Genomic DNA, 12849 nt, shown 5'->3' on the forward strand with positions numbered 1-12849 from the left:
TGCCTCAGCAGAGACTGGAGCCTAAGTCCAGCACCATAGAATGCTTGGTCATGCCACCACATGGACACTTCTTACTGAAAGCTCACAGTTCTGGATCATATAGTTGAGATTATAGCAAAAAAATGTTTGTTTTAAATCAATACTTGAAAAAAAGTGTCATGTTAAGTGTTTAAAATACAAAAAGTTAAGGAAGTATAAAAAGGTACAAAATTAGCAGACAATATTAATAAGAAAGAATTTTTTAGATTTGATATGCTGTTTAGTGGAGAAAAACGAATTTGACATCAATGACTGTCGTTTTCTCTTGAAAAGAATTATGGCAGCAGTGGGATGTGAACACACGCCTCCGAAGAGACTGGAGCCTTAATACGGAGACTTAGACCGCTCAGCCATGCTACCACATGCCTAACTTGACTCCGTAGATCATAGTTTATTATTATACATATAATTTTTAAAGTTTGAGAAGACTATTGAAATTATAAGAAACTGTTTTAAAATCTAGGGCAGATTATGAACTGTTCAATTTACCAATATTTTATTTTAGCAGCTTAGTGGCCTTAGACCGCTCGGCCATGGTACCACATGGACACTCTTAGCTCACAGATCTGGGTCATATAGCTCAGTTTACAGTAAAAACATTTTTTTTAAATCAATACTTAAAAAGAAGTGTCATATCAAAAGAGTTTAAATTATGTACAAAACATTTTGGAAGGTTAAAAAAAAGTACATAAATTGACATAAAATATTAATGAGAAAGGATTTTTTTAATTATTGATTTGCTGTTTAGCAGAGAAAAACACTTTGACATCAATAATTTATTTTTTCTTTGTAGAAATAATTATGGCGGCAGTAGGTTTTGCACCAATGCCTCCAAAGAAACTAGAACCTTAATCCAGCACCTTAGACAGTGCTGAATTTTAGCTCATACATCTGGACCATATCGACCTGATATTGAGGAGAAAGGACTTTATTATTATTGATTTTCTTATTAGTGGAGAAAATCACTTTGCCATCTCTGACTGATGTTTTATTAGCAAAATCTTAATTGCAGCAGTGGGAATCTATCGCATTCCTCAGCAGAGACTGGAGCCTAAGTCCAGCACCATAGAATGCTTGGCCATGCCACCACATGGACACTTCTTACTGAAAGCTTACTGTTCTGGATCATATAGTTGAGATTATAGCAAAAAATGTTTGTTTTAAATCAATACTTGAAAAAAAGTGTCATGTTAAGTGTTTAAAATACAAAAAGTTAAGGAAGTATAAAAAGGTACAAAATTAGCAGACAATATTAATAAGAAATAATTTTTTTATATTTGATTTGCTGTTTAGTGGAGAAAAACGAATTTGACATCAATGACTGTCGTTTTCTCTTGAAAAGAATTATGGCAGCAGTGGGATTTGAACACACGCCTCCGAAGAGACTGGAGCCTTAATCCAGAGCCTTAGACCGCTCAGCCATGCTACCACATGCCTAACTTGACTCCGTAGATCATAGTTTATTATTATACATAATATTTTTAAAGTTTGAGAAGACTCTTGAAATTTTAATAAACTGTTTTAAAATCTAGGGCAGATGATGAACTTTTCAATTTACCAATATTTTATTTTAGCAGCTTAGTGGCCTTAGACCGCTCGGCCATGGTACCACATAGACACTCTTAGCTCACAGATCTGGGTCATATAACTCAGATTACAGTAAAATCATTTTTTTTAAATCAATACTTAAAAAGAAGAGTCATACCAAAAGTGTTTAAATTATGTACAAAACGTTTTGGAAGGTTAAAAAAAGTACATAAATTAACATAAATTATTAATGAGAAAGGATTTTTTTAATTATTGATTTGCTGTTTAGCAGAGAAAAACACTTTGACATCAATGACTTATTTTTTCTTTGTAGAAATAATTATGGTGGCAGTAGGTTTTGTACCAATGCCTCCAAAGAAACTGGAACCTTAATCCAGCACCTTAGACAGTGCTGAATTTTAGCTCATACATCTGGACCATATCGACCAGATATTGAGGAGAAAGGACTTTATTATTATTGATTTTCTTATTAGTGGAGAAAATCACTTTGCCATCTCTGACTGATGTTTTATTAACAAAATCTTAATTGCAGCAGTGGGAATCTATCCCATGCCTCAGCAGAGACTGGAGCCTAAGTCCAGCACCTTAGAATGCTTGGCCATGCCACCACATGGACACTTCTGACTGAAAGCTCACAGTTCTGGATCATATAGTTGAGATTATAGCAAAAAAATGTTTGTTTTAAATCAATACTTGAAAAAAAATGTCATGTTAAGTGTTTAAAATACAAAAAGTTAAGGAAGTATAAAAAGGTACAAAATTAGCAGACAATATTAATAAGAAATAATTTTTTATATTTGATTTGCTGTTTAGTGGAGAAAAACGAATTTGACATCAATGACTGTCGCTTTCTCTTGAAAAGAATTATGGCAGCAGTGGGATTTGAACACACGCCTACGAATAGACTGGAGCCTTAATCCAGAGCCTTAGACCGCTCAGCCATGCTACCACATGCCTAACTTGACTCCGTAGATCATAGTTTATTATTATACATATTATTTTTAAAGTTTGAGAAGACTCTTGAAATTTTAATAAACTGTTTTAAAATCTAGGGCAGATGATGAACTTTTCAATTTACCAATATTTTATTTTAGCAGCTAAGTGGCCTTAGACCGCTCGGCCATTGTACCACATAGACACTCTTAGCTCACAGATCTGGGTCATATAACTCAGATTACAGTAAAATCATTTTTTTTAAATCAATACTTAAAAAGAAGAGTCATACCAAAAGTGTTTAAATTATGTACAAAACGTTTTGGAAGGTTAAAATTATGTACAAAACGTTTTGGAAGATTAAAAAAATACATTAATTAACATAAATTATTAATGAAAAAGGATTTTTTTAATTATTGAATTGCTGTTTAGCAGAGAAAAACACTTTGACATCAATGACTTATTTTTTCTTTGGAAAAATAATTATGGTGGCAGTAGGTTTTGTACCAATGCCTCCAAAGAAACTTGAACCTTAATCCAGCACCTTAGACAGTGCTGAATTTTAGCTCATACATCTGGACCATATCGACCAGATATTGAGGAGAAAGGACTTTATTATTACTGATTTTCTTATTAGTGGAGAAAATCACTTTGCCATCTCTGACTGATGTTTTATTAGCAAAATCTTAATTGCAGCAGTGGGAATCTATCCCATGCCTCACCAGAGACTGGAGCCTAAGCCCAGCACCTTAGAATGCTTGGCCATGCCACCACATGGACACTTCTTACTGAAAGCTCACAGTTCTGGATCATATAGTTGAGATTATAGCAAAAAAATGTTTGTTTTAAATCAATACTTGAAAAAAAGTGTCATGTTAAGTGTTTAAAATACAAAAAGTTAAGGAAGTATAAAAAGGTACAAAATTAGCAGACAATATTAATAAGAAATAATTTTTTTATATTTGATTTGCTGTTTAGTGGAGAAAAACGAATTTGACATCAATGACTGTCGTTTTCTCTTGAAAAGAATTATGGCAGCAGTGGGATTTGAACACACGTCTCCGAAGAGACTGGAGCCTTAATCCAGAGCCTTAGACCGCTCAGCCATGCTACCACATGCCTAACTTGACTCCGTAGATCATAGTTTATTATTATACATAATATTTTTAAAGTTTGAGAAGACTCTTGAAATTTTAATAAACTGTTTTAAAATCTAGGGCAGATGATGAACTTTTCAATTTACCAATATTTTATTTTAGCAGCTTAGTGGCCTTAGACCGCTCGGCCATGGTACCACATGGACACTCTTAGCTCACAGATCTGGGTCATATAGCTCAGTTTACAGTAAAAACATTTTTTTTAAATCAATACTTAAAAAGAAGTGTCATATCAAAAGAGTTTAAATTATGTACAAAACATTTTGGAAGGTTAAAAAAAAGTACATAAATTGACATAAAATATTAATGAGAAAGGATTTTTTTAATTAATGATTTGCTGTTTAGCAGAGAAAAACACTTTGACATCAATGACTTATTTTTTCTTTGGAAAAATAATTATGGCAGCACTAGGTTTTGTACCAATGCCTCCAAAGAAACTGGAACCTTAATCCAGCACCTTAGACAGTGCTGAATTTTAGTTCATGCATCTGGATCATATCGACCAGATATTGAGGAGAAAGGACTTTATTATTATTGATTTTCTTATTAGTGGAGAAAATCACTTTGCCATCTCTGACTCATGTTTTATTAGCAAAACCATGATTGCAGCAGTGGGAATAGATCCCATGCCTCAGCAGAGACTGGAGCCTAAGTCCAGCACCTTAGAATGCTTGGCCATGCCACCACATGGACACTTCTGACTGGAAGCTCACTGTTCTGGATCATATAGTTGAGATTATAGCAAAAACATTTTTTGTTTTAAATCAATACTTGAAAAAAAGTGTCATGTTAAGTGTTTAAAATACAAAAAGTTAAGGAAGTATAAAACGGTACAAAATTAGCAGACAATATTAATAAGAAATAATTTTGTATTATTGATTTACTGTTTAGTGGAGAAAAACATCTTTGACATCAATGACTGTCGTTTTCTCTTGAAAAGAATTATGTCAGCAGTGGGATTTGAACCCACGCCTACAAAGAGACTAGAGCCTTAATCCAGCGCCCTAGACCGCTCGGCCATGCTACCACATGTCTAATTCGACTCCGTAGATCATAGTTTATTATTATACATATTATTTTTAAAGTTTGAGAAGACTCTTGAAATTATAATAAACTGTTTTAAAATCTAGGGCAGATGATGAACTTTTCAACTTACCAATATTTTATTTTAGCAGCTTAGTGGCCTTAGACCGCTCGGCCATGGTACCACTTGGACACTCTTAGCTCACAGATCTGGGTCATATAGCTCAGATTACAGTAAAAACATTTTTTTTAAATCAATACTTAAAAAGAAGAGTCATACCAAAAGTGTTTAAATTATGTACAAAACGTTTTGGAAGGTTAAAAAAAGTACATAAATTAACATAAATTATTAATGAGAAAAGATTTTTTTAATTATTGATTTGCTGTTTAGCAGAGAAAAACACTTTGACATCAATGACTTATTTTTTCTTAGGAAAAATAATTATGGCGGCAGTAGGTTTTATACCAATGCCTCCAAAGAAACTGGAACCTTAATCCAGCACCTTAGACAGTGCTGAATTTTAGCTCATGCATCTGGACCTTATCGACCAGATATTGAGGAGAAAGGACTTTATTATTATTGAGTTTCTTATTAGTGGAGAAAATCACTTTGCCATCTCTGACTGATGTTTTATTAGCAAAATCATAATTGCAGCAGTGGGAATCAATCCCATGCCTCAGCAGAGAATGGAGCCTAAGTCCAGCACCTTAGAATGCTTGGCCATGCCACCACATGGACACTTCTTACTGAAAGCTCACAGTTCTGGATCATATGGTTGAGATTATAGCAAAACATTTTTTGTTTTAAATCAATACTTGAAAAAAAGTGTCATGTTAAGTGTTTAAAATACAAAAAGTTAAGGAAGTATAAAAGGTACAAAATTAGCAGACAATATTAATAAGAAATAATTTTTTATATTTGATTTGCTGTTTAGTGGAGAAAAACGAATTTGACATCAATGACTGTCGTTTTCTCTTGAAAAGAATTATGGCAGCAGTGGGATTTGAACACACGCCTCTGAAGAGACTGGATCCTTAATACAGAGCCTTAGACGGCTCAGCCATGCTACCACATGCCTAACTTGACTCCGTAGATCATAGTTTATTATTATACATATTATTTTTAAAGTTTGAGAAGACTCTTGAAATTTTAATAAACTGTTTTAAAATCTAGGGCAGATGATGAACTTTTCAACTTACAAATATTTTATTTTAGCAGCTTAGTGGCCTTAGACCGCTCGGCCATGGTACCACATGGACATTCTTAGCTCACAGATCTGGGTCATATAACTCAGATTACAGTAAAATAATTTTTTTTAAATCAATACTTAAAAAGAAGAGTCATACCAAAAGTGTTTAAATTATGTACAAAACGTTTTGGAAGGTTAAAAAAAGTACATAAATTAACATAAATTATTAATGAGAAAGGATTTTTTTAAGTATTGATTTGCTGTTTAGCGGAGAAATACACTTTGACATCAATGACTTATTATTTCTTAGGAAAAATAATTATGGCGGCAGTAGGTTTTGAACCAATGCCTCCAAAGAAACTGGAACCTTAATCCAGCACTTTAGACAGAGCTGAATTTTAGTTCATGCATCTGGATCATATCGACCAGATATTGAGGAGAAAGGACTTTATTATTATTGATTTTCTTATTAGTGGAGAAAATCACTTTGCCATCTCTGACTGATGTTTTATTAGAAAAAACATGATTGCAGCAGTGGGAATTGAACCCATGCCCCAGCAGAGACTGCAGCCTAAGTCCAGCATTTTAGAATTCTTGGCCATGCCACCACATGAACACTTCTGACTGAAAGCTCACTGTTCTGGATCATATAGTTGAGATTATAGGGGAAAAAAAAATTGTTTTAAATCAATACTTGAAAAAAAGTGTCATGTTAAGTGTTTAAAATACAAAAAGTTTAAGAAGTATAAAAAGGTACAAAATTAGCTGCCAATATTAATAAGAAAGAGTTTTTTATATTTGATTTGCTGTTTAGTGGAGAAAAACGAATTTGACATCAATGACTGTCGTTTTCTCTTGAAAAGATTTATGGCAGCAGTGGGATGTGAACACACGCCTCCGAAGAGACTGGAGCCTTAATACAGAGCCTTAGACGGCTCAGCCATGCTACCACATGCCTAATTGACTCCGTAGATCATAGTTTATTATTATACATATCATTTTTAAAGTTTGAGAAGACTCTTGAAATTATAAGAAACTGTTTTAAAATCTAGGGCATATTATGAACTGTTCAATTTACCAATATTTTATTTTAGCAGCTTAGTGGCCTTAGACCGCTCTGCCATGGTACCACATGGACACTCTTAGCTCACAGATCTGGGTCATAGCTCAGATTACAGTAAAAACATTTTTTTAAAATCAATACTTAAAAAGAAGTGTCATATCAAAAGTGTTTAAATTATGTACAAAACGTTTTGGAAGATTAAAAAAAGTACATAAATTAACATAAATTATTAATGAGAAAGGATTTTTTTTATTATTGATTTGCTGTTTAGCAGAGAAAAACACTGACATCAATGACTTATTTTTTCTTTGTAGAAATAATTATGGCGGCAGTAGGTTTTGTACCAATGCCTCCAAAGAAACTGGAACCTTAATCCAGCACCTTAGACAGTGCTGAATTTTAGCTCATACATCTGGACCATATCGACCAGATATTGAGGAGAAAGGACTTTATTATTATTGATTTTCTTATTAGTGGAGAAAATCACTTTGCCATCTCTGACTGATGTTTTATTAGCAAAATCTTAAAAGCAGCAGTGGGAATCTATCCCATGCCTCAGCAGAGACTGGAGCCTAAGTCCAGCACCTTAGAATGCTTGGCCATGCCACCACATGGACACTTCTGACTGAAAGCTCACAGTTCTGGATCATATAGTTGAGATTATAGCAAAAAAATGTTTGTTTTAAATCAATACTTGAAAAAAAGTGTCATGTTAAGTGTTTAAAATACAAAAAGTTAAGGAAGTATAGAAAGGTACAAAATTAGCAGACAATATTAATAAGAAATAATTTTTTATATTTGATTTGCTGTTTAGTGGAGAAAAACAAATTTGACATCAATGACTGTCGTTTTCTCTTGAAAAGAAATATGGCAGCAGTGGGATTTGAACACACGCCTACGAAGAGACTGGAGCCTTAATCCAGAGCCTTAGACTGCTCAGCCATGCTACCACATGCCTAACTTGACTCCGTAGATCATAGTTTATTATTATACATATTATTTTTAAAGTTTGAGAAGACTCTTGAAATTTTAATAAACTGTTTTAAAATCTAGGGCAGATGATGAACTTTTCAATTTACCAATATTTTATTTTAGCAGCTAAGTGGCCTTAGACCGCTCGGCCATTGTACCACATAGACACTCTTAGCTCACAGATCTGGGTCATATAACTCAGATTACAGTAAAATCATTTTTTTTAAATCAATACTTAAAAAGAAGAGTCATACCAAAAGTGTTTAAATTATGTACAAAACGTTTTGGAAGGTTAAAATTATGTACAAAACGTTTTGGAAGATTAAAAAAATACATTAATTAACATAAATTATTAATGAAAAAGGATTTTTTTAATTATTGAATTGCTGTTTAGCAGAGAAAAACACTTTGACATCAATGACTTATTTTTTCTTTGGAAAAATAATTATGGTGGCAGTAGGTTTTGTACCAATGCCTTCAAAGAAACTGGAACCTTAATCCAGCACCTTAGACAGTGCTGAATTTTAGCTCATACATCTGGACCATATCGACCAGATATTGAGGAGAAAGGACTTTATTATTACTGATTTTCTTATTAGTGGAGAAAATCACTTTGCCATCTCTGACTGATGTTTTATTAGCAAAATCTTAATTGCAGCAGTGGGAATCTATCCCATGCCTCAGCAGAGACTGGAGCCTAAGTCCAGCACCTTAGAATGCTTAGCCATGCCACCACATGGACACTTCCTACTGAAAGCTCACAGTTCTGGATCATATAGTTGAGATTATAGCAAAAAATGTTTGTTTTAAATCAATACTTGAAAAAAAGTGTCATGTTAAGTGTTTAAAATACAAAAAGTTAAGGAAGTATAAAAAGGTACAAAATTAGCAGACAATATTAATAAGAAATAATTTTTTTATATTTGATTTGCTGTTTAGTGGAGAAAAACGAATTTGACATCAATGACTGTCGTTTTCTCTTGAAAAGAATTATGGCAGCAGTGGGATTTGAACACACGTCTCCGAAAAGACTGGAGCCTTAATCCAGAGCCTTAGACCGCTCAGCCATGCTACCACATGCCTAACTTGACTCCGTAGATCATAGTTTATTATTATACATAATATTTTTAAAGTTTGAGAAGACTCTTGAAATTTTAATAAACTGTTTTAAAATCTAGGGCAGATGATGAACTTTTCAATTTACCAATATTTTATTTTAGCAGCTTAGTGGCCTTAGACCGCTCGGCCATGGTACCACATAGACACTCTTAGCTCACAGATCTGGGTCATATAACTCAGATTACAGTAAAATATTTTTTTTTAAATCAATACTTAAAAAGAAGAGTCATACCAAAAGTGTTTAAATTATGTACAAAACGTTTTGGAAGGTTAAAAAAAGTACATAAATTAACATAAATTATTAATGAGAAAGGATTTTTTTAATTATTGATTTGCTGTTTAGCAGAGAAAAACACTTTGACATCAATGACTTATTATTTCTTAGGAAAAATAATTATGGCGGCAGTAGGTTTTGAACCAATGCCTCCAAAGAAACTGGAACCTTAATCCAGCACTTTAGACAGAGCTGAATTTTAGTTCATGCATCTGGATCATATCAACCAGATATTGAGGAGAAAGGACTTTATTATTATTGATTTTCTTATTAGTGGAGAAAATCACTTTGCCATCTCTGACTGATGTTTTATTAGCAAAATCATGATTGCAGCAGTGGGAATTGATCCCATGCCTCAGCAGAGACTGGAGCCTAAGTCCAGCACCATAGAATGCTTGGCCATGCCACCACATGGACACTTCTTACTGAAAGCTCACAGTTCTGGATCATATAGTTCAGATTATAGCAAAAAAATGTTTGTTTTAAATCAATACTTGAAAAAAAGTGTCATGTTAAGTGTTTAAAATACAAAAAGTTAAGGAAGTATAAAACGGTACAAAATTAGCAGACAATATTAATAAAAAAAAATGTTTTATATTTGATTTGCTGTTTAGTGGAGAAAACCGAATTTGACATCAATGACTGTCGTTTTCTCTTGAAAAGAATTATGGCAGCAGTTGGATTTGAACACACGCCTCTGAAGAGACTGGAGCCTTAATCCAGCACCTTAGACCGCTCAGCCATGCTACCACATGCCTAACTTGACTCCGTAGATCATAGTTTATTATTATACATATTATTTCTAAAGTTTGAGAAGACTTCTGAAATTTTAATAAACTATTTTAAAATCTAGGGCAGATGATGAACTTTTCAATTTGCCAATATTTTATTTTAGCAGCTTAGTGGCCTTGGACCGCTCGGCCATGGTACCACATGGACACTCTTAGCTCACAGATCTGGGTCATATAGCTCAGATTACAGTAAAACATTTTTTTAAATCAATACTTAAAAAGAAGAGTCATACCAAAAGTGTTTAAATTATGTTCAAAACGTTTTGGAAGGTTAAAAAAAGTACATAAATTAACATAAATTATTAATGAGAAAGGATTTTTTTTTATTATTGATTTGCTGTTTAGCAGAGAAAAACACTTTGACATCAATGACTTATTTTTTCTTAGGAAAAATAATTATGGCGGCAGTAGGTTTTATACCAATGCCTCCAAAGAAACTGGAACCTTAATCCGGCACTTTAGACAGTGCTGAATTTCAGCTCATGCATCTGGACCATAACGACTAGATATTGAGAAGAAAGGACTTTATTATTATTGATTTTCTTATTAGTGGAGAAAATCACTTTGCCATCTCTGACTGATGTTTTATTAGCAAAATCATGATTGCAGCAGTGGGAATTGATCCCATGCCTCAGCAGAGACTGCAGCCTAAGTACAGCACTCTAGAATTCTTGGCCATACCACCACATGGACACTTCTGACTGAAAACTCACTGTTCTGGATCATATAGTTGAGATTATAGGAAAAAAAAAATTGTTTTAAATCAATACTTGAAAAAAAGTGTCATGTTAAGTGTTTAAAATACAAAAAGTTAAGGAAGTATAAAAAGATACAAAATTAGCAGCCAATATTAATAAGAAATATTTTTTTTATATTTGATTTGCTGTTTAGTGGAGAAAAACGAATTTGACATCAATGACTGTCGTTTTCTCTTGAAAATAATTATGGCAGCAGTGGGATTTGAACACACACCTCTGAAGAGACTGGAGCCTTAATCCAGCACCTTAGACCGCTCAGCCATGCTACCACATGCCTAACTTGACTCCGTAGATCATAGTTTATTATTATACATATCATTTTTAAAGTTTGAGAAGACTCTTGAAATTATAAGAAACTGTTTTAAAATCTAGGGCAGATTATGAACTGTTCAATTTACCAATATTTTATTTTAGCATCTTAGTGGCCTTAGACCGCTCGGCCATGGTACCACATGGACACTCTTAGCTTACAGATCTGGGTCATATAGCTCAGATTACAGTAAAAACATTTTTTTTAAATCAATACTTAAAAAGAAGAGTCATACCAAAAGTGTTTAAGTTATGTACAAAACGTTTTGGAAGGTTAAAAAAAGTACATAAATTAACATAAATTATTAATGAGAAAGGATTTTTTTTAATTATTGATTTGCTGTTTAGCAGAGAAAAACACTTTGACGTCAATGACTTATTTTTTCTTAGGAAAAATAATTATGGCGGCAGTAGGTTTTGTACCAATGCCTCCAAAGAAACTGGAACCTTAATCCAGCACCTTAGACAGTGCTGAATTTTAGCTCATACATCTGGACCATATCGACCAGATATTAAGGAGAAAGGACTTTATTATTATTGATTTTCTTATTAGTGGAGAAAATCACTTTGCCATCTCTGACTGATGCTTTATTAGCAAAATCATAATTGCAGCAGTGGGAATCTATCCCATGCCTCAGCAGAGACTGGAGCCTAAGTCCAGCACCTAAGAATGCTTGGCCATGCCACCACATGGACACTTCTGACTGAAAGCTCACAGTTCTGGATCATATAGTTGAGATTATAGCAAAAAAATGTTTGTTTTAAATCAATACTTGAAAAAAAGTGTCATGTTAAGTGTTTAAAATACAAAAAGTTAAGGAAGTATAAAAAGGTACAAAATTAGCAGACAATATTAATAAGAAATAATTGTTTATATTTGATTTGCTGTTTAGTGGAAAAAAACGAATTTGACATCAATGACTGTCGTTTTTTCTTGAAAAGAATTATGGCAGCAGTGGGATTTGACCACACGCCTACAAAGAGACTGGAGCCTTAATTCAGAGCCTTAGACTGCTCAGCCATGCTACCACATGCCTAACTTGACTCCGTAGATCACAGTTTATTATTATACATATTATTTTTAAAGTTTGAGAAGACTTGAAATTTTAATAAACTGTTTTAAAATCTAGGGCAGATGATGAACTTTTCAACTTACCAATATTTTATTTTAGCAGCTTAGTGGCCTTATACCGCTCGGCCATGGTACCACATGGACACTCTTAGCTCACAGATCTGGGTCATATAACTCAGATTACAGTAAAAACATTTTTTTTAAATCAATACTTAAAAAGAAGAGTCATTACAAAAGTGTTTAAATTATGTACAAAATGTTTGGAAGGTTAAAAAAAGTACATAAATTAACATAAATTATTAATGAGAAAGGATTTTTTTAATTATTGATTTGCTGTTTAGCGGAGAAATACACTTTGACATCAATGACTTATTATTTCTTAGGAAAAATAATTATGGCGGCAGTAGGTTTTGAACCAATGCCTCCAAAGAAACTGGAACCTTAATCCAGCACTTTAGACAGAGCTGAATTTTAGTTCATGCATCTGGATCATATCGACCAGATATTGAGGAGAAAGGACTTTATTATTATTGATTTTCTTATTAGTGGAGAAAATCACTTTGCCATCTCTGACTGATGTTTTATTAGCAAAATCATGATT

General features: G+C 33.2%; 4 non-coding genes across 4 annotated transcripts; all 4 read right to left on the reverse strand.

Moving 5' to 3' along the window:
• Positions 1–1386: 1386 nt before the first annotated feature.
• On the reverse strand, positions 1387–1468 carry TRNAL-AAG (transfer RNA leucine (anticodon AAG)). Its single transcript has one exon. It is a non-coding gene; the product is annotated as a tRNA-Leu (tRNA).
• Positions 1469–2454: 986 nt separating this feature from the next.
• Positions 2455–2536, reverse strand: TRNAL-AAG (transfer RNA leucine (anticodon AAG)). The gene has a single exon. It is a non-coding gene; the product is annotated as a tRNA-Leu (tRNA).
• A 1016-nt stretch (positions 2537–3552) lies between these two features.
• On the reverse strand, positions 3553–3634 carry TRNAL-AAG (transfer RNA leucine (anticodon AAG)). Its single transcript has one exon. It is a non-coding gene; the product is annotated as a tRNA-Leu (tRNA).
• A 7420-nt stretch (positions 3635–11054) lies between these two features.
• On the reverse strand, positions 11055–11136 carry TRNAL-AAG (transfer RNA leucine (anticodon AAG)). Its single transcript has one exon. It is a non-coding gene; the product is annotated as a tRNA-Leu (tRNA).
• Between the last annotated feature and the right edge of the window lie 1713 nt (positions 11137–12849).

This window comes from Pseudophryne corroboree, chromosome 3 (assembly GCF_028390025.1).
Source record: "Pseudophryne corroboree isolate aPseCor3 chromosome 3, aPseCor3.hap2, whole genome shotgun sequence".
NCBI lineage: Eukaryota > Metazoa > Chordata > Amphibia > Anura > Myobatrachidae > Pseudophryne > Pseudophryne corroboree.